We start from the raw sequence: 24900 nt of genomic DNA on the forward strand, positions 1-24900 counted from the left end.
GGATTAGGCGAAACAAAAGAGTAATCAGCAGCGACTTTTTTTTTTTTTTTTTTTTTTTTTTTACGGGCTGTGTGTGTGGTCTTGGCGGGTGGTTAAGTGGGAGGGGGAGGGAGGGGAGGGGAGGGACAGAGGGTGGGGGGGGAGGCGGGGAGGGACGGAGAGAGGAGGGGAAAGAGAGGAGAGGAGGGGAGGGGGAAGAGGAGGAAAATCTGGAGGGTGGGGAAGAGGGGGAAGGAAGAGGGATGAGAGAGAGAGAGAGAGAGAGAGAGAGAGAGAGATTGGGGGAGGAGGAGAGACAGGGGGGTGGGAAGGGAGACGTAGGGACGGAGGATGGGCAGGGAGGAAAGGAGGGGAAGGGGTAAGGGATGAAGGAGAAGAGGAGGGAAGGAACAACTGGAAGAACTGAAGAGGGGAGTGGGGAGGGAGGGGAGAAAAGGGATAGAAAGAGAGAGGAGGGAGGGGAAGGACGGGGAGAGGAGTGGAGTGAGGAGGGAGGGGTAGGGATGAAGGACAGAAAGGGAGGGGGGGAGAGGAAGGAATGGAAGGATGGAGGAAGAGAAAGGAGGAGGAGGGAGGGAAGAAGGAATGGAAGGGTAAAGAGGAGGAGAGGAAGGGAGATGGGACTGGAGGAGAGGAGGGAATGAGGTAAGGACAGAAGGATAGAGGGAGGAGAGGAAGGAGGAGAGTGATGGAAAGTTAGAAGGGGGTGAGAAGGAACGATTAAGGGATAAGATGAGGGAAAGAGGGGATAGAGAAGGAAGGGTAGGGGAAGGAAAAAGTGAGGGAAGAATAGAAGAGAGAGAGAGAGAGAGAGAGGAAGGAAAGGATGGTGACAGGAAGGGGGACGAAGTAGAGGAAAGGAAGAGAGAAAGGGCGGATGGAGGGAAAGGGAAAAGGAAGGAAAGAGAAGGAAAGGACAAATGGAGGAAAGATGAAAAGAGGGGATGGTATGGAAGATTATTTAGGAAACACTGATAAGGTAACTGGAAGATTGTATTGGCCTAAAATAAGGTCATGTCTCTGTAAAACTAATCACATTAACGGTCTTATCTACGTATTAAAGGCCTTATCTACGTATTAAAGGTCTTATCTACGTATTAAAGGTCTTATCTACGTATTAAAGGTCTTATCTACGTATTAAAGGTCTTATCTTCGTATTAAAGGTCTTATCTACGTATTAAAGGTCTTATCTTCGTATTAAAGGCCTTATCTTCGTATTAAAGGTCTTATCTTCGTGTAATCAATCAAGGATAATTAAAAGGAAGGCTCTCCCACACCCACCACTCACTCCGATATGATATTCGACAGATAAAAGAAAAAAATACGATGATTATATATTGTAAAGAAAATTTGGACTTTTTTTTTTGAGGGGGGGGGAAGACAGTTTGGTGAATTCAGTGATCTGTTTTGTCTCTGTTATTCCCAAAAAGAAATAATACAAAAAGCGAAATTGACCCATCATCTCTCAGTCGTCTGCTAGGCATCATCACCATCATTGTTATCATCATTATCATCATTATTATCTCATCATCATCATCATCATCATTGTTATCATCATCATCATCATCATCATCATCATCATCATCATCATCATCATCATCATCATCATTGTTATCGTCATCATTATAATTCGCACCTAATAATGCGTACTTGTCATCCCGTAAAATACAACGCTTTGTTAGTTGAGATTAAGAGTTTATCAGATCTAATCGCATGAGAGGGGCGAGGAGGGGGAGGGGCAGAGGAAGGAAGGGAGGTATGGGGAGAGAAAGGGAGGGAAGAGAAGGAGAGAGAGGGAGGGAAGAGAGAGATGAAGGGAGAGAGACTGAGGAAAGAGGGATATAGGAGCGAAGAAGCAGAAGTGAAGGGATGGAGGAAAGTAATATACAAGGAAGGTAAGGATGGAATGGAGGTAGAATGGGTAGTGAGGGAGGGAAGGGAGAGATGGAGGGAGGTAGAGCACTAGTTAGACCATAGAGGTACCTCTGTGAGTTAGACCATAGAGTTAGACCTTCCCGTTCCCTCCTCCCATCCCTTCCCCCTCCCTCCATCCCTTTCCCCTCCCTCCGTCCCTTCCCCCTCCCCTCATAGATCGTGACCTTCTATACCCTCTACCCTTCCCCTTCCCTCCTTCACCTTCCTCCTCTTCCTTCTTTCATGCGTCCCCTCCCTCCTTTCTCTCTTTCCCTCCCTCCCCTTCCCTTCTTTTCCTCCTCACCTTCCCATTGAGTCCATCCCCCTCCTCTCATCTCGGTTCCTCTCTCTCTCCCTTTCCCTCGGTCCTCTCCGTCCTTGTCCTTCCTCCCCTCTCCCCCTTCCTTTTGTCCTTTCCCGACGGCAGGTTGCAGATTGAAGGAGAAAGAGGAAATATGAGAGAGAGAGAGAGAGAGAGAGAGAGAGAGAGAGAGAGAGAGAATGATATTTTTTCATCTGTATTAGCGAAATGTGAGCAGTGAAAAGTACTGGTATTTTAAACACAAGAAGTTGCAATCCTCCCCACCTTGAATACAGTACCTTAATAATACAGTTACCAGAACCAGCCACTTCTTACCACACGCAGGTCTCCCCATAGCGAGTAAAATCATATATGGCCATACCAGAGTAAAATACAGCCGCTAGAAACGACCATTTTATTTTATTTTTTACATATCAACCCCTGGATGTCACACAGGTATCCCCGTGGAGCGTAAAATCGTATGGTGTCGGAGGGAAATATGTAGGGTGGGTGGCCAGGTGCTGTGTGGGTGGTTAAATTAATGATCTACACAGTTGCCTCCTGATTTGTAATTACGCATTTATGGTTCCTAGTTTTATACCTTCGCGAAAGAGTTAATATTGTTATTGTCTGCTCTCTCTCTCTCTCTCTCTCTCCTTCGTTCAACCGTCATTTACCCGTCAAAATTCATTCATCAAAAAGTTTCAGTCACGCTTGAGTGAATCATTAACTAATTTAAGAAACGCTTCATAACACCTCTCATTTCTTCTTATCTTCCTCTGGTTTCCCCTTCCTGTCTTTTTTCTCCCTCTCCCTCCCCTATCCCTTCTCTTTCCTCTCCTCCACAATTTCTCTTCGCCCCATCTTTCCCTTCCCTTCGCCGCCCTCCATGTAGCACTCTCCTTCCCTCATCTCCCCCTACTTTTTTCCCCTCTTCGTCCTCCCTTCCATATCTTTTTCTTCCCTTTGCTCTCAGTCCTTTCTCTTCCCCTTACTTCCCTCTCCTTCTTTTCCCTTGCCCTCTTTCCTTTCCCTTTTCTTCCCTCTCCTCTCTACCACTCTTCTCCTCCCTTACCTTTCACCTTCCTCTCCCCCTCCCCCCTCCCCCTGCCCCAGTCCACTTATAGCCCCTCTTGGCTGGGCGTGAGTGTGTATTGACAACTGTCCAGAATAAGATGGGCGGGGGCTACCTCAGTCACGACCACACCCACCCACATTTACCCACACCACACCCCACCCACCCACACACCCACATCCACCCATACCCACCGATATCTACCCACACCTTCCCATGTCTGCCCTTACCCATCCACCTCTACTCATACCCACCCTCACCCACTCGTATTTATCCACATCCACCCCCAGTCACCCACATCCACCCACACTCACCCATATTCATCCACAGCCATCCATGTTTATCCACACCTTGCCACATCCACCTTCACCCCCTCATATTCACCTGCGGCCACTCATATTCACCCACATACACTCACACCTGCTCACATTTACTCATATCCACCCACGCCCATATTTACTCATATCCACCCATACCCGCCCAGATTCACATACCTCCATCCACACCCTCTTATACATACCTTCACTGACACACACACACACACACACACACACACACACACACACACACACACACACACACACACACACACACACACACACACACACACACTCGTACATACCACCACCCATACACCTACACTCACTCTTACCTCCACCCACACACCTACACCCACTCTTACATACCTCCACCCACACACCTACACCCACTCTTACAGACCTCCATCCACACACCTACACCCACTCTTACATACCTCCACCCACACACCTACACCCACTCTTACATACCTCCTCCCACACACTTACACCCACTCTTACATACCTCCACCCACACACTTACACCCACTCTTACATACCTCCACCCACACACTTACACCCACTCTTACATACACACCCTTAAATACCTCCACGCACTCTTACATACCTCCACTCACACACCTACAGGCACACTTAATGTCCATGCTCACATTCATCTCTTGCAGTATTGTGATACCAACTGTAATGTATGGAAGTGAAGCTTAGACCTTGTTGGAAGGACACAAGTCATGAGAGAGCAGTGGAAATGAGTTATTTAAGAGGAGCATGTGGAGTCACATGGAGAGACAGACTGACAAATGAGGAAGTGAAGGAGCGTTGTGTTGTGGATGTGGATGTGATAGAAAGCGTTAGGAGAAATACACTGAGGTGGTTTGGACGTGGAGAGGATGGAAAGCGAGAGACTGACGAGGAGAGTGTGAGTGAGGTGGAGGGGGGAGAGGGGGGGGAGGTCAAGGATGAGATGAAGGGATGGAGTGGGGAGGTATATGAGAGAGGGGAGAATGAACTGGGAGCAGGGCAGTGAAATGGCGAGGGACCGGGTGACCTGGAGGTGATTTGTTTGTGGCCACCCCTTACGGGATTAAGGCGTCTGGCAATAGATAGATAGACAGACATTCATCACACACCCACAGCCATACTTTCATACCTTCACCCACACCCACATCCTCACACAGTCCTCCACCTACATCCACACCCCCCACCCTTCAATAAGCACCCATGATTAGCAAGTTCATCCACCCCCACATTCCTCCACGTAACGTCTTCACCCACACATCAGCATTTTCTCGTCCACCCACACCCACATTTCCACCCACCTCCACACCTCATCCCTCCTCCACCCATATCCTCATTCCACCCTTACCCACACGTAACACTTCCATCTACCCACACTTCCGCCCTCCCATCCACTTCTCAACCCTCCCACCTCCATCCACACACTCATTCCATCCTTCCTTACGTCCACACCCACATTTCACCTTTACCTCCACTTAATACCATTTTCCCGTCCACACCCATAAAGTTACCTCCCCATCTCTCACATCTCAACTTCTCAAACCCCCTTCTCACTCCTCCACCTCCACCCACACCTCAACCCTCTGTCTCTTCCACCTTCAACCACACCTCCTCTCTCACTCTCTCTCCACCCACATCCACATTTCATCCACCCCCACACCTGGCCTTCCCTCCCAGCATCTTTACGAGACTAACTAGCCTCCGCCATTATACTTAACGACCCCCTCCACTCATAGAAAATGGGGGCCGGTGACGTCAGAGCCCCATATAGCCACGGAGGGCGCCCATAGGTCCAAAATATAGCCCAACCGTAACCCCTGCAACGCGGCGACTTAGTTTTTATAAATAGAACTGTTGCTGCCGTCAGACGATTTTATTCAGACAGATTGATCCAAAATAGCCCTTAACCCCGAGGACTTTGCTTGCGTGCGTGTGTGTGTGTGTGTGTGTGTGTGTGTGTGTGTGTGTGAATTCTGCTTCCAGACGATTTTATTCAGGTGCCACAGACTAATCCAAAATTTCTCTCTGACCCCTTCAACCAGGTGACACTTCTTTCTCGCTGTCTCCAGACGATTTTATTCAGCTTAGGATAGACTTTTAACAGGGAGCAGATTTACTTACTTTGTATTATATTTCGGTTAACGCCAGACGGTTTGCTACACACACACACACACACACACACACACACACACACACACACACACAATCAATCAAGGGTAACGTTTTGGACCGAGAGTAAAGATCAAACTTCATTTCAGCATATGGCGGACGATTTTCTCTCTCTCTCTCTCTCTCTCTCTCTCTCTCTCTCTCTCTCTCTCTCTCTCTCTCTGGTGCATCTACAAACTCCGGGAGCCAAAGGGTTATTGAAGGCTCTAGCTGACCCCTCCATTCCTGAAGGTCACCCTTGAACTGAATAAAATCGTATAACGGTAGTAAAAAATAAATAAAGGAAATAAAAGACGACATGAGGCTGAAGAGGCTGTACTTGTTACGTGTCTTATAGTCTAAGTAATCCATGAAGTGAAATAATCCAACGGCAGTAGGAATATAATGACAAGGATAATCATAGTAAAGAAAATACAGGGAAATGTTGAAGTGAGATTGTGTATGGAGGTTAAATGGTACTGAATCCCTTCACTTCCGGGGTATGGGGTCTCTCATTCGCTAAAAAACACACACACACACACACACACACACACACACACACACACACACACACACGAAAGTAGGTGTACATGGGAGTTGTCTGTGTATGGGTGGGAATAATTTTGCCTTCTTAACACTAAAAATGTGATTATTTTACCTGTAGAAGATGCAATCAGAGTTGGTCGAGAAAATAATATAAAAAGAAATATAAATCGTGGGTGGATGTAATTCCTTCATAAGCAGATATTACGATTGGGTGATAATGATAACGATAATGATGATATGGTGATAATGATGGTGATGATGATGATGATGATGATGACGATGATGATGTATGGTATGCCCAGACTTCATATACGCCGACTGTTCCTTCATATACTGTACTCGTAGTGTGTAGATTATAAAAAACTACCTATGTGCTCCCCTGTACATGCAGTTGTGTGTGTGTGTGTGTGTGTGTGTGTGTGTGTGTGTGAGAGAGAGAGAGAGAGAGAGAGAGAGAGAGAGAGAGAGAGAGAGGTGAATATTATGAGTTCACGCCTGCATATATGTACGGGGTTTTATGGGTCAAAACGGGTAAACTCACACACGTAAAAGGAATTCCTCGCCTCACCTCTCCCCCTCACCTCCTCTCCCCTCACCTTTTCCCCTTATCATCCCCTCCTATCCCTCCCACTCCCTCCCCTTCCACCTCATCCCCTCACCTTTCCCCTCTCTCACCCTTCCTTCCCGTCTCTCCCACCCTAGCATTCAGTCCCCTCCCATCCCCTCCTATTCATTCCCCTTGCCTCCTTTCCCCGTCCCTTCCCTCCTTCGTTCGCATTCCCCCTGCTCCCCTCTCCATCCCTTCTGCTCCATCCCATCCCATTCCACCCCATCCCATCCCCTACAATTGCATCCCCTATCATCCCATGCCATTCCATCCCCTACCGTATATACCATCCCATCCCATCCCATCCCATCCTCACCGCACCCCACGAACATAAACAAATCTGCGTGTGGGTAATCGGTGTTGACTCCCAGGGTGCATCGGCGTCCATCTGTTATCAGGTGGTTGAGGAACGTGGCAATTATCACCTCGTGGAGATTGGCTCGTGTGTTATCACCTGGAGAGGCATGGCGGCGGGGGTGAGGCGTGAATGATCAAGGCGTGTGGATGCTGGCTTGAGTGAAAGGCGTGTTTGGTTTGGATGGGTGAAGCCTGGGTTGTGCTAGGTTTGGTTTGGAGAGAGAGAGAGAGAGAGAGAGAGATCTGTGCTTTTATTTGTATCAGATGGGTTCGGCTTGGATAGATTAGGTTAGGTGTGGGATAGGTGAGGTCAGGTAGGGTCAAGATAGGTGAGGTTAGATGTGCTGCATTTAGGTTCAGTTACAATTCTATGGGTTCTTACTTCAGGTCAGATTTGATTTGATTTTGGGTAGATTAAGTTAGATTTGGTGTGAATGGATTAGGTTAGGCTTGTTTAAGTATGTTTAAGTTAGTTTAGGTTTAGTTTATATTTGTTTGGGAAAAGCTGTGTTAGATTAGATTTCGTTAGGTTTTTTAGTTTGGGTTTCCGAGTAAAGCGTAGCCATTTTTTTTTTTTTTTTTTTTTTTTTTTTTGGTAGGGGGGTGTAGTGTAGGTTGGGGTTGATTGGTTGGGTTGGCTTGGTTGCTGGGTAAAAGCATTGATGTGTTTGGTTAGATTAGGTAAAATTAGGTTAAGTACCGTGAGACTGTGTTTGTGTGGGTTAGATTGGGTTGAGTTAGTTTGGCTTGTTAGGGTGAGGTTACATTAGGTTTGTTTTTGTTAGATTAGGTTAGACTAGGCTTTTGAGAGAGAGAGAGAGAGAGAGAGAAGGAAAGTATGTAGGAAGGGAGAGAGAATGGCAGGAAACAAGACGACATTCCTCAACACTCCTTGGCCCTTCCCTCCTCCCTCCCTCCTTCCCACGCCTCTTCCTTCCTCCTGTCGTTACCTCCACCGTTAGTTGCTTGATTTGTCGTCCTTGTTTAGCGGTATAGGGTGGGCATTGTCCCTTCTTGCTTGTATTGTCATTATCTTTATCTTTATTATTATTATCATTATTATTATTATTATTATTATTATTATTATTATTATTACTACTATTATTATCATCCATGGAATTTCCCTAGCACCTCTTCCTTAGCGATTTATTTTTGGGTACGGATTCTTGATATCAATTTGTATGTTGTTTATGCCGAGTGTGGTGGTATTTGGACGATTTGAATGACACAGAGGAGGCCAGTGAGGAGAAATAAGCAAATTAAATCGCTTAGAAGGAGGTGTTAGGGGGCTTCCATAACTGACGAGAAAACACACCTTGGACGATTGTTTCCTCCTGGTCAGACTCGTGGACGAAGTTTGTTTCCTCCTGTATATGTAACGTCGCGGGTTGTATTCTAGGGGAAGGTTTGGACTTGGTAGAATTAATTGTCAGCTTTAATGACCCATGTGTAGCTGACAGAAAGTAATCTAAGCCCTGCTCTCTTCCCTTTTCCCTCCTCCTCCACAGCATCATCATCATCATCATCATCATCATCGTCATCATGATTATTACTATCACTGACACCATCCTTCACCTATTCCTCCTTTTTATGCCTCGTCTTCCTCCTCCTCCTCCTCATCATCATCATCATCATCATCATCATCATCATCATCATCATTATTATTATTGTCACTGTTACCATCACCGCCATCCTTCTCCTCCCCTTTCTTATGCCTCCTCCTCTTCCTCCTCCTCCTCCTCCTCCTCCTCCTCCTCCCCGCTTCCTGGTACGCATCCCGTTACTATTAACAATAAAGTTATTTATATTTTCTTTTTTTCCTGTACAGACAAACACACGCACACCTCACATCTTCTCCAGGTAGGTGACGCTTCCTTTGTTTTGGTTGTGCAGGTGACGGCCCCTCTTGTTTGTGTGTTTGGTTTTGACTGTACTGGTGACGTTGGTTTGTGTTTGTGTTTATTTGTTTTTAGTGACGCCTTTTTGTTGTTTGCGTGTTTAGGTGGTTTCTTGTTTGTTTGTTTTTCGTTGTGTTTGTTGATGTGATACCCCTTCTTTTTTCTCGGTCAAGTAAGTTATGTTTTTGGCGTCGTTTGTCTGTTTACACGGTACTAAAAAAAAAAAAAACACTATTGGAAGGAATATCACCAAATTTTGAATAATGACTGAGCACCATTAGAGAAACAAAGCAATGAATATTTTGGGCTGAAAAGGTCAAAGGTCAAAGGGAGTGATGTTGACTTGATGGATTTATTTATTTATTTATTTATCTGTAGGTGTATGGCATCTGTTTGTTTGTTTGTTTGTTTATGGCTGTTGGTCTTGTGTTGTCTGTGTATCAGCGTTATAGTTTTGTATATTTTGCGTGTGTATGTGTGTATGGTTGAATGTATGTATGTATGTATGATTGAATGTATGCATGTATGTATGTATGTATGTAAGCCTTATATTTCTTTGCATTGCTTTTGTTTGTTTATATGTCAATTATTTGTTACTGCCTCTTTAAGCAAGTTGTTTGTGCATTTGTTTGTTTCCTTATGCATCTTATGCGTCGTTTGTGCAGAGAGATGTTTGTGTATCTCTACGTCCGTGTTTGCTTGTTTGTTTTTTTGAGACATTTTTCCTGTGTAATTGTTTACCTTCCCCATACTCGCTCTCGCTCCTTTAAAAAGATGGACTCCTGTGTTTGTTTGTGTTTGAGTTGTTTGTTTTCTCTCTCTCTCTCTCTCTCTCTCTCTCTCTCTCTCTCTCTCTCTCTCTCTCTCTCTTCATAGACGGATATATATATATATATATATATATATATATATATATATATATATATATATATATATATATATATATATATATATATATATATATATATATATATATATATATATATATATATGTATGTATACAGAGAGAAGAGCAAGGGAGCGAGAGGAAACGAAGAGAGGAGGAGAATGGAAAGGAAAGAAATAGGGAGGGAAAGGCAATATGAAAGATGAGATAAAAAAGGTAAGGGGTGAAAGGGGAGGGAAGGGAAAGGAGGAGTATATACAGGGGAGGGAGTGTGGGAGAGGAGATAGGGGAGAGCAAGCGAGAGGGGAAGGAGAAAGCGAAGAAAGAGAAAATTGGTTAGGATGGGTAGAAAGAAAGAAATTGGGAAGAGAGAGAGAGAGGGGGAGAAGAAAAACATGAGGGACAGGGGGAGGAGGGAGGAGGTAGAGGGCAAGGGGAAAGGGAGGAAGGAGGGAGGAGGTAGAGGGCAAGGGGAAAGGGAGGAAGGAGGAAGGCAGGTGATGGAAAGGGGGAGGGGGTGGTGAGGAGGAAGACAATGAAAGGAGAGGGGGAGGAGAGGGGAGTAGAAGTTGGGGGGGGATGAAGAAGAGAGAGGGGGAGGGGAGAGCACTTAGCTGGTGTGATAGCCTGTACACTCGTCACTTAAGATGCCTGGCACCACTCCGCTCTCTCTCTCACTCTCTCTCTCTCTCTCTCTCTCTCTCTCTCTATGTATGTATGTATATATGAGTATACCATATATATATATATATATATATCTTTCTATCTCTACACACACACACACACACACACACACACACACACACACACACACACACACACACACACACACACACACACACACACACACACTTGACATGCAGCAGTGTGGGGTGGACGTGTGACGGAACTGTAGCGTCACCCGTCACTCACTCCCCACAGCCGGGAATGCGTCCTACTGTATGGAAGGGGGGAGGGGGGGCATTTGGTACAGATTTCCCGTTGCGGACGTAAACACCAACTTAATTACCGTCATTTACCAGACAGCGGTCGATGACATTCACAACCTATAGTGAAATTATTAACGACGTCCATTGTTCTTTTCGGAATTTCCTGCAGGAGTTTCATAATTGTTCAGCTAAAAAGTTATCGATATTATTGTCCACAAAAGTATAGTGCCTAGTTAAAAAAAAAGAAAATCCTTCTCCATATGACTGATGGTTTTACAGTGTTGTTGCTGTTAGGTATGTGTTTTCGTAAGACGGATCCTGAATGTATAGGTAGCTAAGACAGATTCTGAATGTAGCCACAGTGTTATTCTTATGTTATGTTGTTATGTTATGTACCAGGCATACATGTAAAGAGCCTCCTGGTGACCATTTCAGAATTCCCTGCTGTCTATCTTAATGTGAAAACGAAAATTTAGATGATGCTTTCCCAGACCATGGTACACTTACTGGAAAAAATGGACACAGGAGCACAATTAGAGGTCAGTTGTGTGGTAAAATTAAGACTATACAGCCCTCCCTAAAGGCATTCAGTGTGGTGACGTCTGTATTTATCTGTGACTCCCGCCAAAATATATTCCGTTAAGGAGGGGTTTATCATGGGAAAAGAGTTCATACAATAATCCTTTTAGTGCTTCCGGTACGAGAGGTGATGCTAAGCCCAGGAAAGTTGGCTGAGATAATCCTAAAATGCGTAGATCATTTGAGGAGTGTTTTGATCCTAGCAGTCCTGAGAGATCCTTTCAGAGTAATACAAAATCCTGTGACCGTAACGCCTTTCCCTTAGCGATTTATTCTTTATGTTAGCACCTCAGTATCCTTTTATATAGTACTTATGCAGACTTTCATGTCCATGTTAAGTTAGGAAGGGTTGATGATGATGATGATGATGGTGTATTTATTGTTGTATTTCTTTATGAGATTTATTAACAAATCTGACTTCATATACTGATGTGTTGTTGTAACTATATATATACGACTGTTATATTGCCCGTGTGTAAAGAAATATGTTTGGCGGTGAGTGAGGGGTGACAAGTGTTAATGGTTTGCACGTTTTTATCTGTACCCCTGAACACAATCCCTCATCCCCCCTATCACCCCTTGTCACCCCTTCCCCCCCTCCTCTCCCATCCCCTTAGTCACCTACTCCCCTCTTCCCCTCTCACCTTCATCTCCCTCCCTTCTCGTCTCTCCCCAACACCCCCCCTCCTCTCACATACTCACCTCCCCCTCACATGTTTATCCCTTCCCTTTGTTAGCTTCCTCCTGTTTCCCTCTCCCCTTCCCTCCCCCCCTCCCCCACCCTTCTGTCTCATCCTCTTCATTCTTCTCCGTTCTCCTCTCACTCTTCTCCTTCCCATCCCTTCAACTGTTCCTCCTCTCCTCCTCCACCTTGACTTTCTTTCCTTCTTTCTTTTTCTCCTCTTCCTCCTTGTCGTTCTCTCTTCCTTGCTGTTCCTCTCTTTGCATATCATTATCCCTTGTTAACCTCCTCCTCCCCTCTACCTCCCCCCTCCCCCTCCCCTTCCCCCTTCCCACTTATCCACACACTACCTGCCTCATCACTCGTCAGGCCACTCAACACCGCCCACCCTCGTACCTCACTTCACCCCCACCCCATTTTTGCTTTATTATCTTCTATTTTCTCCTTTATTACTTCCGTATTGTTCTCTCTCTCTCTTTCTCTCCTTTGACCAGTGGGTCTCCCCCTTCCCTCTCTCTTATGACATTTTTCCTCTCTCCTTCCCTCTCTCTCTTCTCTCCTCCCTTCCCTTTCCTCTGCCTTCTCTACTGACCTGTTTCCCCTTCCCTTTCTGTCTTCTCTCTCCTCTCCCCTTTCTCTCTTCTCTCTTTTCCCTCCCTTGTCCCATTCCCGTTCTCCCCTCTCCCCATATCCTCCCCTCCCTTCCCCCCGCCTCCTCCTCTCTCCATATCCCCCCTCTCTTCCCCTTTCCCCTCTGTGTACTGTCTTCTTCTGTTACCCTTTTTTCCCCTCTCCGGTAATTACCATTCTGGCCCCCGTCCCGTATAACTGTTTACAGCGGGGGGAACGGAGGGAGGGGGAGGAAAGGAAGGGGAGGAGAGGGGAGGTAAGGAGAGGAGGAGAGGGAGGGGGAGAAGGAAAAAAAATGTTGGATGGGGAGAAAGGAAAGAGGGAGGGGAGGATAGGGCAGAGAGAGGGGAGGAAAGGAAAGGAAAAAGGGGAAAGAGAAAGAGAAGGTCACCCGTCACTCCCTCCCCCTCCCACCCCTATCCTAAATGCCCAGACCTCTGTTCCACCTTTTCTTCCTTCCTTCCTTCCTTCACCCCTCCTCCTTTCTTCCCTTCCTGCCTTTTTTTCCTTCCTTCTCACCCCTCCTCCTTCCTTCACTTCCTGCCTCTTGCTGCCTTTTCCTTCCTTCTCATCCTGTCTTTTACTTCCTTCCCTTCCTTTGTCGTCCTTCCTTCCTTTCCTGTCTCTTTTCCATTCCCTTCCTGTCTCTTCTCCCTTTACTTCCTGTCTTCTCCTCCCTTCGCTTCCTGTCTCTTCCTCCCTTCGCTTCCTGTCTCTTCCTCCCTTCGCTTCCTGTCTCATCCTCCCTTCCCTTCTTGTCTCTCCCTCCTTTCTCTTCATGCCTCTTCCTTCCTTTCCATCCTGTATTTTCCTTCCTTCTCACCCCTCCTTTCTTCCCTTCCGGTCTCTTCGTTCCATCTCTTCCCTCCGTCTTTCTTATCTTCCTGCCTCTTCCGTCCTTCCCTTCCTGTCTCCTCCATCCTTCCCTTCCCGCCTCCTCCTTCCTTCCATGTTCTTTAGGAGAAAGAGAAAACTGACTCTAACTTACCTACGTTAGAAATAATAATAATAATAATAATAATAATAATGTTATTTATAAATGCCTACGGGTTAAAATACGGTACAGATAATGGCTACGAAAATAATGGGGAAATTTTGTAGTTAGATAAATAAAACACAGGCAACGCTACGCTGTTGCAACTCTCCATCTGACCAAGCACATACCCCCCCCACCTCCCTGCGCACGTAACCAAGCGCATAACGACCCTCAACCCCCCAATCTTTTCTTTTAATGGGGGCGAACGTCCACACATAACCTGGGCCCTTCAGATTCCTTGCGCAGGTTGCATTGAAATCTTTTTTTTTTTTCTTTTTTTTCTTTTTTTTTTTTCATTATTAAAAAAAAAAAACTTAAGACGCAGCATTTTATCTATGAAAAGGCACCAGTTCACTATATATAAAAAGACACATAACTATGTGAAATTTCATGACTATAGCGAATACTTTCAGAGTCCTGGCCCGGAAGCGAAATCTCTACCCCCCCCCCCGCATAACTCTACGGACGGACGCCTGTTGATCCCAGTGACAACAATGCCCTCCTCTGGCTTTGTCATGTGGAGGGTAAAAATAATAATCCTTTATACCTGTGTGGTAAACTCGACTACGGTATACTCATTAGCCTCTTGGTCCGTATTCTTGTCGGCTAAGCTGGCCTCTTAGCACTCTTCCCTCAGCGATTTATTTTTAGATCCGGCTGGTCAGTATCCTTTTGTACGTTACGCATAGTATGACGATATTAGAATGATTTAAGCAACACAGAAGAGGATAGTAGCGTATGATAAGCGAAAAATAAGTCGCATAAGAAAAGGTGTTAAGGAGCTTCCTCAGCCGCCCAGAATGCAGGCCTTTGTGTCCGAATACGTTTTCTTTGCATTATTCTTACTGAAACTATACTACTGTCACTCAAACTTGGCTCAGATTCTCGTCCTTTTGCAGCTTGTTATCACACAGGTCAGTGGCGAAAAAAGACAATGCTGCCGCGCTACATACTTTCCATGGCACTTCTTCGTTACTAGCATCATATTCCTGTGTTAATCTGTGGTTTTCCTTGGCCTCTCTTTCCCTCCCCACATCTCCCCCCACCTTTTCCCTCCTTCCCCACCTTCCCCCACCTTTTCCTCCCTCTACCATTTCCCTCCCATCCAACACCTCTCCCCACCTTTTCTTTACCGCTTCACACCTCTCCCATCTTTTCCTTCCCATCCCCACACCTCTCCTCACCTTTTCTTCCCTCCCCACCTTTTTCCCCCCATTTCCACACCTCTCCCCACCTTTTCCCTTCCCTCCTAACACCTCACCCCACCTTTTCCTCCCTCCTTTTCCCTCCCCTTTTAACACCTCTCCCACCTTTTTCTCCCCACCTTTTCCCTCCCTTCCTAACACCCCTCCCCACCTTTTCCTCCTTCCCCACCTTGTCCCTCCCCCCGTAAAACCTCTCCCCACCTTTTCCTCCCTCCCCACCTTTTCTCTTCCCTCCTCACGTCTCCCCACTTTTTCCTCCCTCCACCATTTCCCTACCATCCCCACACCTCTCCCTACCTTTTCCATCCCTTCCTAACACCTCTGCCCACCTTTTCCCTCCCTTCCTAACACCTCTCCCCACCTTTTCCTCCCTTACTGTGTACCCAACAACTCCCCACACCACGGTCCGCCTCACTTCACATCATTGTTCACCTGGTCTTTTGATTATGTTCTTTGTTATATAATTCTTGTTTACTTAGGCTCCCCCCCTCCCTCTCTCTCTCTCTCTCTCTCTCTCTCTCTCTCTCTCTCTCTCTCTCTCTCAATCAGATCGTATGCAAGAATGTAACATAAATGACGTCCTCAGGCTGAACGGGGTTAGTGGAGATATTTTTGAATACTCTGACTGGAGCGATTTTCCCCCAGTCAGAGAGGAAAAAAAAAACCCTCTGACGTTAGGTAGAATAAATTAACCTGGCGCGTCCAAACAGCGAAGGGGCCGGGGTAAACTGGCAGTGGCCCCTCTCACCTCCAGAATTATCGCAGCCTCTTCATTCACATCTTCATTCCTATCTTTGCACACTCGGTTCTCTCCTCATCCATCCTCCCCTCTTTCCCGTTTTCTTCCTAGTCTCTTTCGTCTTAAATACTGAGAAGGCTATGTAGTCACTCGTATCTGCTTGGTTGTCTGTTTGGTTGTACACAATATATCTAAAAAAAGTTATTGAATTTAAATGGATAGCTGGAAAGTGGGTCAAGGAAGAAGTGATTAGAGTTTGAAGTAGACGTGGTTCCAGATGCAAGACTGTATGATAAATTTTGAGTGGGCGGAGGTATGCACTCTCAGACATGTGTAACAGGGCAGACTAAGACCTTATACTTAAATGTCTGTGTGAATCCATAGAAGTATTCCTCTGGTTAGATTTTGCGGTTGACTCGGATCCGGATGCAAAAATAAATAATGAAATTTATAGGCGTTGGCAGAGGTATGCGTTCTCTGAGTGCTTTCTGGCTTCCTCATTTTCTCACCCTCCACTTTTCGCTCTCCCACATTAATCTTTATCGCCCTATCTGCATCCATCTTTTTCTAGCCCATTTCTCAGGCATATTTCATCTCCCTCCTCCTGATCCCCCACCCTTCCTTATCGCTCCTCCTCACATTCTTTCTGTTCTCTTCCTATTTCCTCTTTCTTCTTTACCTCTTCTGTTTCTCCTTTCTCCCCTCTCCTCTCCCATCCTCTCACTTCCCACCCTGCCTCTCCTCCTTTTTCTTCCTTCCCATTACCCTCCTCCTTCCCTTTCTTCAAATTATATATCCACCCCCTTCTTCCTTCTCGCCCTCTCTCTCAGGGCGCGTCCACACGTGTGCTGGAAAAATTGCTGGCAACATGTAAAGAACACAATATCGAACAAGCTGCAAACATGCTCGGAACATCAGCGTCCATATAGTGTTGGCAACAACATGATGAAGTCTTAACTGCCTCGTATGGACACTTTTATCCCATCACCTCTGTTGCAAGTAAGTTCGAAGCTGCACTGAAACATATTTGCATATATCTGTCCAGATACTGCTGCATACATGTATCCAAACATGCTGCCAGCTGTGTTGTCAGCACACGTTCGAGTAGGCCTACACGTGTGGACGCGCCTTCAGTTTCTTCGTTCCTGTCCTCCTCCCATCTTTTGCATTTCCCCATTATCTCTTCTGTCACCCTTTCCTCCCTCACCTCCTTTCTCCATCATCTACATTCACTTCGTTCCTTCTCATTTCACATGCACATTTTATCTCTCTTCGTGCAATATCTTTCCTTTCCACCTTTCCTCTTTCCTTTCTCTGTCTTTTTCTTCTCCCATTTCCTCCCCCTCCCCCGCCGTCCCCCTTCCCTCCCCCTTCTTCTTCTTCCTCCTCCTCCTCCTACCTTTCCCTCCCCATTCCTCCCTCCTCCCCTTCCCTCTCCTGCACCCCCTCTGCATTGATCTCTTTCCAGCTCATTTCTCAGGAACATTTCTTCTGTTCGACTCTTCCCTTCCCACCTTCTCGTTTTCTCCTTCCTCCCTTCTTTTCCTCTCCATTCCTCTCTGTCTTCCCTTTCCTATTTCTTTTCCTATATCTCCCACGACACCTTTCCTCCCTATCCCATCCCACCTCTCTTTTCTCTCCCCTACCTTCTCTTTCTATTCCTTTCATACTCTCTTTTCCACCCCATTTTTCAGGCACTTCTTATTTCTTCACATTTTCCCTACACGTCCTCCCACTTCCCCCATTCTGTCTCCCCCACTCCTCCATCCTTCCTCTCCACTTCCTCTTCCCCCTTCCCTCTCATCTCCCAAGTTACTCTTTCATTTCCCCTCCCATCCCTCATTGTCCATCCTCCCGTCCTTCCCTCCCATTCCTCATATCACTCGACCTCCCCTCCCCCCTCCTCCTCCTCTATCTCTTTCTCCTCCCCTTTTCCTCCTATCCCCCAAATCTCTCTCCATCCCCTCCTTCCGTCCTATCCCACAAATCTCTCTCCATCTCCCTCCTTCCCTCCCATCCACCAAATCATTCCTCCTCTTCTCCCCCCCCTCCCTCCCCCAAGTCCCTGTCCGTCCCCCTTCCTTCCCGTCCCCATCCTCCCCCCGCACCCTCCCCCTTAAATCCCTCTCCATCCTCCATCCCCTCCCCGACTCCCCTCCCTCCCATTTCTCATATCACTCCATCTCCCCCTCTCTCCCTCCCATTCCTTATATCACCCCATCTCCCCCTTTCCCTCCTCTTTCCCTCCCCTCCCTCTCCCCTCCCCCTCCGCTGGATTATATTAGCTTATGACTGATTACTGCCAAGAAGTGTAGCGGCTGACCAAACCACCCCGACCCTCACATTAACCCAAACTCGACCTTATGCCCCCTGGATTGAAGGTCGATTTTGAGACTACTTCAATCCCTCTCACGGGGTATAGTGTCCAGCTGTCTTCATAAGGGGAAAAATTCGGCTCACTCTCGTTCTCTCTCTCTCCCTCCCCTTGTTTCTTCCACCCCCTCCGAGAGTATAAATTCCGTGGGAGAGGGGAAGAGGAGGAGAGGGCCGGTTGCTTGTGTTTGTGTCGGGGTTGTGTGCTTGAGGGGAACCCGTTGTTTACGCAGCGATCTTGCTTTCTGTTAAAACTTCCCTCCTCCCTCTTTTTCTTACTTTCTTCCTCGCCCTTACCTCCATCACTCCTCCAGTCTTCTCTCCTTCCTCTCCCCCCGCCTACCTACCTGCCCACCTGCCCATCCCCTCCTCTTTTTGCATATCTTCCTCCTTGTTATCTGCACAGACTCGTGATTTCTAAAATTTCACCCTCCCCTCTTTTTTCCCCGCTTGCACTTACCTCCGTCATCACTCCAGCCCCCTCCCCCTTTCCCCTCCCCTCGTCTTACCTCCTCACTATCCCCCTCCATCTCTCCCTGCGATATGTCCACAAACTGGTTCTTTCCCCGCCTCGCCGACTCGGGAGGAATAGAGGAATGAGCGGCCCCAGTCAGTCCCTTCCTGTCCGTCCCCCAAGCACTCTCCCTCTCTGGGCTAGTGTGGCAAAGAGAAAAAAATCCTGACTAATTAGACACCATAGTTTACCCTCCATTTCTACCCCATTCAGTACGAGAGACTTTTGTAAAATAATTTGGTGGTAAGCTCTCCATTTGTCTTCAGTACGAGAGGTCTGTTCCGCGTAAAATCGTCAGGTGGTACCCAGAACAAAGTAAAAGGAACATCAAAGGGCCGAGTAGTAAGAGTTATAGCTTCCAACCGTCCTTAACTGCGAGGGATTTTTCTGAAGCTGAATACCCTTCCGGTAGTAACAAGAAAATATACAAAAGACGTCACGGTACAGAACAAACAGCTTGAAAATAAAGGTGTGAAAGAGAGCCAGGGAATTGTTGCATCAGAGGAATTTTTTGACTTTATCTGTGCAATATCAGAAGCAGCGGGTTGCAAGATATTACCGTGCAACTGTGTGCAATACGTGACATTGGTGCCACAAGCAGGGGAAGCTGTGTTTGATCTCATGGGATTATTTACAGCCGCCTGTGACACTACCTCACTGCAGTATTAGCATAGTTTCACTACTGCTGCAACATTATCAACATCAATAACTGCTGCTGCAACTTACACTGTCCTCACCCAATTGCGATACAACTCCAGGAAGCTACTACCATCGCTAACAACAGCAACAACTCCACCACTGCCGCTCAAGCCCTCGTCTGCTACCACAACACCAGCCACCACAACTACCACCATTGCCTGCACTAGACCTAATCCAGCACAGCAACCACCACCACAACTACAGCCATTGTCTCCACAGGCCCCAATCTCCTACCACAACTACCACAACCACCGCAGTTAGCATCAATAGTCTGCGTCTCCTACTATAAGTACCACCATTTGTTCTCGTCTCCAACCACAACCACCACAGCTACCAACAATAGCCTGCGTCTCTTACCACAACCACCACAACTACCACCACTAGCCCTCGTCTCCTACCACAGCTACCACCACCACCACCACCACCACCACCATGCTGTTAAAGCGAGGTACTGAGGAAACTCTTATGTTCATCAATTACCTCATCCTCTTTCTGCTGCTGGTCATCTTGTATATACTATGGAGAACCTTCGTGTGAGGGGAAGGAAGGAGAGAGGAGGAAGGGAGGGGAGAAGCAGGAAGGAGGTGAGAAGGAAAGCTAGAGGGAGGGAGGAAGGAAAGCAAGAGGAGAGAGGGAAATGAAGAGGGAGAAACTTCAAGGCTAGTGAACGCAAGTAAGAAATCGAGGGAGAAGGGAGGAAATAGTGAGAGATGAAGAGGAAAAAGAAGAAGAAAAGGAAATTAATACGAGACATTGGACGAAGGTAAGCAACGGAAGGAGAAAAGAAAGGAAACTAAGAGATGAAGAAGAATAAGAAGAAAATGGAAGACGTGACAGGAATAAGAAGAAAAATAGGAGAGAGATAGTTGACTAAAAGCAAGTAAATTGAAAGAGTAAGAAGGGAAGGAAAAGCAAAGGAATAAGAAAAAAAAAAAAGACTAAGGAAGAGTAGAGACAGCCAATTAAGGAAAAACAAAGAAAACGTCTGAAGATCTAAGAGTATAAAAGAGAAAAATGAAGCTAAAGACTGAAACGAAACAAGATAACTCTCCCATGACACTGCCGCCATGTTACCCCAACCCCTTCCAGCCCAGCCACCTCTTTCACCAAGGTACTGTGTGACGTCATTTGTTTACATTGCACGGCTGCGTAATTAAACCTGAGGACGCGAAGGTATAGGCAGGACCTGTTAATTAATGACGGTCATCTTTGAAACACCTGTGAAGATAGGTGATTATTAGACTGCATCCCACTCTTACTCTCATTACTCTTACTCTCGTTACTCTTAAGCTTGTTACTTTTACTCTCGTTATCCTTACTTTCGTTACCATTACTGTCATTACTCTTACTCTCGTTACTCTTACTTTCATCACTCTTACTCTCATTACTGTCAACAACCTTGTTTAGGCATGTGGTCTGTTTGTTCAACCTGTTCAGTACGATGATGCCTATCCTTTGTTTATTGTTGTTGTTGTTGTTTTGTTAACCCAGTGAGGTGTAGGAAACTGGCCATTTTAGCTAGGCATTGTTTTTTTTCTTTTTTTTTGAAGGGGGGTGATGCAGCGTAAAATTAACATGGGTGGGATGGATACTGCGCTACACCAGTGAATTATTGTGTGCCGATCATGTCTATGTTGATTTTGATTGTGTGTGTGTGTGTGTGTGTGTGTGTGTGTGTGTGTGTGTGTGTGTGTGTGTGTGTGTTTGTATCCTTTACGTTCTTGCAGCAACCACACGATTTTATTCAACAGAGAGAGAGAGAGAGAGAGAGAGAAAGAGAGAGAGATTTCCCTAGCTGGATGGGGTTGTATATAGCCTTCACTAACCCTTCACCACTCACCTGTTCAGTCCTACGATGCAAAATATATATATATATATATATATATATATATATATATATATATATATATATATATATATATATATATATATATATATATATATTCTTGCTACCCCCCGCAGTTCAAAAAATATCCCTTAAGCTTAATAAAATTGTCTGGAGGCATCAAGAGTAAATAATGATAATGATAATAATAATAATAATAATAATAATAATTAATAATATATAAAAATGGTGTCCACGTGCTGAAGGTGCTAACGTTGTGAAAGTAGGTCGTGCCTCCTGTTTTAATGCAACGCAGTGATTGGCAGAAATGGAGAGAGAGAGAGAGAGAGAGAGAGAGAATGGTGAAAATAAAGAGAAGGACAATGCTTTATTTTTATTTTTATTATTATTATTATTATTATTATTATTATTATTATTATTATTATTATTCTTTGAAAGCAGTGATAAGAAACAGGGAAGTGAGCATGGAAGTGAAAAAGTTACTACATTACAGTATTGTGATACCAACTCTAACGTACGGAAGTGAAGCTTGGACGTTGTTGGAAGGACACAAGTCAAGAGTGAGAGCAGTGGAAATGAGTTATTTAAGAGGAGCCTGTGGAGTCACATGGAGAGACAGGCTGACGAATGAGGATATAAAGGAGCGTTGTGGTGTTGATGTGGATGTGATAGGAAGCGTTATGAGGAACACACTGAGGTGGTTTGGCCATGTGGAGAGGATGGAGGGTGAAAGACTGACGAAGAGAGTGTATGTGAGTGAGGTGGAGGGGGGAAGAGGGAGGGGGAGGCCGAGGATGAGATGGAGGGATGGGGTGGAGAGGTATATGAGAGAGGGGGGTGTGAGTTGGGAGCAGGGTAGTGAAATGGCGGGGGACAGGGCGACTTGGAGGCGATTTGTTTGTGGCCACCCCAAACGGGATTGAGGCGTCTGGCAATAGATAGATAGATTATTATTTTATTATTACTCGCATAAAGGCCGCCTTCGACTGCCTCAGCTCGATGTCAAAAGGCAAGAAGTGAGTCACAACTCGGAAACCGGTGGCCCGATTGGACTGGAAACTGTTTTATTCTTCAAGTTAGAGCATTTTAACGGTACCTCGCTCTAACAAAAACTGTGCTACGTTGTGCCGTTTTTGATATGGTAACAAACAAACAAACATAAAGAAATTGGATCATTATAATACCGATAGAGATAGGTGAAAATTTTGACAGAATCCGCAACTCTTATTATTATTATTATTATTATTATTATTATTATTATTATTATTATTATTATTGAGGTATAGAGTTCTTGCAGGTTGCGTTGAGATTGACGCTTTGGTCTTATATCAGTCATTTAAAGAGTTTCCCTGATGCCTTAACAATTTATATCTGTCTGCATCACGTTAATTTTATCTTGTATTTTATTGATGCGAACTCAGCAAATATTATTATTATTATTATTATTATTATTAACGTAACTTTGCTCGATTTTCGTGTCTTTGAAGCTTATTTCACGTAGGGTAGAAGGGGAAGACAATTTTACAGCTCTGCATCCTTCCCAGAACACTTCGTCATGACTAGCATCATATTCTGCTGTTAATCTCTTGTTACAAATCAGCATTCAAGATGGACAGATGGGAATTTTTGGCCAGGTTAGAGTAAAATGAGTATAGTAGGTGTTGTAGCCCCGGGTTCACCTGAAATGTGAACCCAGTGGACTTCAGGCTGAGTTTGGCGTCTTCCTACAGTCTACCATCCACCTTTTGGGGAATAGGGAGGAACATGAGGGTCTTCTGTATAACCGGGTAGTGGAGTTGTGTCGGTGCCACCACGTGAAGGCGTCCCAGTCCACCTTGCGGATATGAAGAAGATAAAAGATGAGTAAGGAGTGCAGGCAAATAAATCGCTAGGGAAGAGGTGTTACGAAGCCTCCTAAGCCCACGAGAATCAGGCCCAATATGTTCAGTTCATGTTAGGTCTACTGCAGGGTCGTACCATTTGGAGGGAGAGTGAGAGCCAGAAATAATCCTTCCCCATGCTGGCTAAGTTGACATAACAGTGCGGTGATAGCTGAAGTGTTGTAATTGCGCTCTCTCTCTCTCTCTCTCTCTCTCTCTCTCTCTCTCTCTCTCTCTTACCCTCCTCTTTCTCTCTCTCATCCAGCCAAGACCTTCCCATCAGTCTCTCCTTCTCTCTCTCTCTCTCTCTCTCTCTCTCTCTCTCTCTCTCTCTCTCTCTCTCACTTACCTTCCTCTTTTTCTCTCTCATCCAGCCAAGACCTTCCCATCAGTCTCTCCTTCTCTCTCTCTCTCTCTCTCCCTCTCTCTTCCTTCACTCTCCCACTCTGTCCTTCCTTCCTCCATTTAATCGCCTTTCCTCCTTTGTCTCCCCTCTCTCCTCCCCCCTCCACCCCCTCCCTTTTCCCATCTTCCCCTCACTCCCTTCCCCCTTCCTCCTCCTCCCTCATCTCTCCACCTTTCCATCTCCCCACCCTTCATAATCTCTCCCCCTCTTCCCTCCCCGTCCCCAACTCCCCTCCCCCTCCCCCTCCCCATCTCCCCACCCCCTCTAGTGATATCTGGCCCCCAAATTTAGCGCCCACTTTGACGAATATAAACACCTTTCATATGAAGCTTTTTTGCACAGGCTTTTAGTGCGTGTTGGTACAGGGGATGGTGGGTGATGGTGGTTGGGAAATTAGGTCAGGGATGGTGGTAGATGGGATGTTGGTGGATGGTGGTAGTGGGGATGTTGGTAGGTAGATGGTGGAGGATGCTGGTAGATGGGATGTTGGTGGACGCTGGTAGATGGAATATTGTGGATGCTGGTAGTGGGGATGTTGGTGGTAGATGGTGGTAGTGGGGGATGTTGATGGTAGATGGTGGTAGTGGGGATGTTGGTGGTAGATGGTGGTAGTGGGAATGTTGGTGGTAGATGGTGGTAGTGGGGATGTTGGTGGTAGATGGTGGTAGTGGGAATGTTGGTGGTAGATGGTGGTAGTGGGGATGTTGGTGGTAGATGGTGGTAGTGGGGATGTTGGTGGTAGACGTTGGTAGTGGGGATGTTGGTGGTAGATGGTGGTAGTGGGGATGTTGATGGTAGATGGTGGTAGTGGGAATGTTGGTGGTAGATGGTGGTAGTGGGGATGTTGGTGGTAGATGGTGGTAGTGGGGATGTTGGTGGTAGATGGTGGTAGTGGGGATGTTGGTGGTAGATGTGGATGGTGGGATGTTGGTGGATGGTAGTAGGCGAGGGAAGGTGGTGAATGGTGGTAGGTGAGGGACGTTGATGGATGGTGGTAGGGTGAATAGTGGTTGGCAAGGTGAGGTGGATGGTGGTAGGTGGGGGAAGCTAGTGGATGGTAGTTGGTTATGAGGTGGTGAATGGTTTGTTGTTGGTGAGAGGTAGGTATTATTGATAGTGGTAGCGTGTGGTAGGTATGGTAGTTGTTGATAGTGGTGGGTGAGGAAGCTGGTGGATAGGTAATGGTGGTTGTTGGATGGTGGTAGGTACAAATTTCCGTGGATAATGGTGGATGGTGGTAGGTGAGGATGGAAGGGTGGTGGTAGTGGTGGTGGTGGTGGTGGTGGTGGTGGTTGGTTAGGATATCAGTATTTAGTGT

Source organism: Coenobita brevimanus, chromosome 97, assembly GCF_032717465.1.
Source record: "Coenobita brevimanus isolate Jiangsu-jjx chromosome 97, ASM3271746v2, whole genome shotgun sequence".
In the NCBI taxonomy this organism is placed as follows: Eukaryota; Metazoa; Arthropoda; class Malacostraca; order Decapoda; family Coenobitidae; genus Coenobita; species Coenobita brevimanus.